The following is a 2915-nucleotide window of genomic DNA, read 5'->3' on the forward strand; positions in this document are numbered from 1 at the left end:
ACTGAAGGCTGTCCTGCAACTTGTTATTAATAAAGCCAAATTGTATTTGACTGTGCCTCTTACTTCTGCTATCTTATTATTTATTCATACACTTATGTCCAACTCCTCCTCCAAGAAACCTGGAGCAGGTGATGGCAGGTTCTTCCCAGACAGACTCCCACACTGGTGCTGCATGAGACTGAAGCATCTTTACAGCAAAATCTGATAAATGTTTATTCAGACATAAGTTACATTATGTTCAATGGGGCTGATTCCAGATACGTGTGCATAGGAGTGCTCACACTGTTAAAAATGGTAAAGGAGAGCAGCCACAGGGAGGGAGCAATGAGGGCTGGTTTTAGGACAGGGACCCTCAGAATAGTTATCCATAGGTTCCCTGAAAGACCTGTTCTGCTGCTACCATTGCCAGCACCACATGAAAGGTGGAGTATGGAGGTGGTGTCAGGGATCAGCAATGAGCCTTTCTAAGAGACCTTGGCCCTTATAGCTGCCCAAAGGCTAACTCCTGATGGCTCTGTTTACTGCCCTCCACCATGATAACCATTTTACTCTTAGCCTCAACTAATAGGGTTGAACTATGTGAACCATGTCCCAAACTGGAGAAAGAAGTGGTGCTTTCAAGTGATGTTCCTCATGTAACTAGTAAGGGGAGAGCAACTATTGCTACTCACCCCACAACAGTGTCTTTTCTAATGACTGTTGCTGGCGTTTTGAACCTTTTAAGACTGAGAGCCCTTTAGAGACAAGGAGCCATTTAGAGCCCAATCCTATCCAATTCTCCAGTGCCAGTGCAGCTGTGCCAATGGGGCATGCACTGCATCCTGTGTTGGTGGGGCAGTCACAGAGGCCTCCTCAAGGTATGGAAACATTTGTTCTCTTTACCTCAAGGCTGTGTTGCAGCTGCACCAGTGCTAGAAAGTTGGATAGGATTGGGCCCTAAGTTACTTGATTTTCTTTGCAAATTTGTTAACTTTTTTGTTGAAAATGTTTAACAGCAAAAAGTTGTTTAAAGCATCTGAGTGGATATTTGCCCTCTGTGCCTGTGAAATACTGTTGTTGCTTGACTGCCTCCCTGGACTTATTTCTTCCCCTTTGACCCAATGATTTTTGTTAGATTTTGCTCTGTTTTAATTTACGATTCACTATGTAATGTTAAGAACAATATTTTAATGCCTTGTTTGATGTTTTTACCTGTTATGATACTTTGCACTTGATTATAAAGCTTTGTAAGCTGCCTTTGGCATTTGATTCAGCATGGATATAAATTTCATAAATAATTATGATACCAACTACAGAAAGCAGCCTTACTTGGAGCAGCACACATAGTACAAAAATATATGGGAATACCCAGGTCTTTGGGAAGGACTGGAGATTCAACAGTCCAAATCCAGCCATCAACATCTGGAAGGGGCTGTGTATAAGAACCATAACAACAACCACAACCACGTTGCACAGAAGTCTGAGGTGCTGTACAGGACTTGGCAGTGGGTGACACAGTTTCTGCCCAAGAACACAAAAAAGGTAGGCCCATGAGGGCAGTGGTTCTCAGACTTTTAGCACTGGGACCCACTTTTTAGATTGAGAATCTGTCGGGACCCACCAAAGTGATGTCATTAACATGGAAGTGACGTCATGACCTGGAGCAACATCATCAAGCAGGACAATTTTTCACAATCCTAGGCTGCAATCCTACCCACACTTAGGGCACAATCCTAACCAGGTCTACTCAGAAGTAAAGCTTATTTTGTTCAATGGGGCTTACTCTCAGGAAAGTGTGGTTAGGATTCCAGCCTTACCCAGGAGTAAGTCCCATTGACTTTTTTTTGTATTGGCAACCTTCAGTCTCGAAAGACTCTGGTATCGCGCTCTGAAAGGTGGTTCTGGCACAGCGTCTAGTGTGGCTGAAAAGGCCAATCCGGGAGTGACAATCCCTTCCACACCGGGAGCAAGTGCAGTCTGTCCCTGGTCTGTCTCCCTGGCTATGGGCCTTCCTTCTTTGCCTCTTTGCCTCAGACTGTTGGCAAAGTGTCCCATTGACTATCATTATTAAAAGCATATACAGAGTAGCCTGTTGTGTCCTATTTCCCCAAATGTAGTCACACACCATGGCAGCATCAAGTCTAATAGATTAAACATAAAATACACATTGAAATGAATGGGGACACACCTGCAATTGGCTCACAACCCACCTACTGGGTCCCAACCCACCCACTGAAAAACTTGGGGGGGAGAACAACAAAGAGTAAGATCTCCACTGGGAACACCAATGACAGGAGGACAGTTTGTCCTCCTGTGGCTTCACTGCAGCCTGCCCCGCCTTTGCCTCCCATCCTTCCCTCCAGTCCAGCTCCTGCTCTTTCCACTGAGCTCTCCCCTTAGACACGCCTCCCTCTTGCCGCCCATCATAGGTCTGCCTCCACACCTTAGCCGCGCCCACTCCCCTCCCTCTCCCGTTTCCTAGCGACGCAAACATCCATAGAAGGGACGGCAAGCGGTAACGTTGCCGATTTGGCGCATGCGAACCGCGACCTCGCGCCCCCACTCGTTTCCTAGCGACGCAAACAGCAGTAGAGGGGAGGGTGAATTGGAACGTCACCGATTTGGCGCATGCGCACCACGACCTCGCGCCCCTCCCGTTTCCTAGCGACGCAAACAACCGTAGAGGGGAGGGGAAGTTGGAACGTCAAGGCTGTAGCGCATGCGCACCGCGATCTCGCGCCCCCTCCCGTTTCCTAGCGACGCAAATGTCCACAGAGGGGAGGGCAAACGAAGGCTCAGAGGGAACGTCACCGCTGCGGCGCATGCGCACATCTCTATGCCGGGCCTGAAGCGGAAGAACTCCCGCGATGACCCTTGACCCCTTCCCCGTTTCCTGTTATGCCCCCACCACCGGGAGATCCGGTGGCGGCGCCAGT

The sequence above is a fragment of the Tiliqua scincoides genome, chromosome 4, assembly GCF_035046505.1.
Source record: "Tiliqua scincoides isolate rTilSci1 chromosome 4, rTilSci1.hap2, whole genome shotgun sequence".
In the NCBI taxonomy this organism is placed as follows: Eukaryota; Metazoa; Chordata; class Lepidosauria; order Squamata; family Scincidae; genus Tiliqua; species Tiliqua scincoides.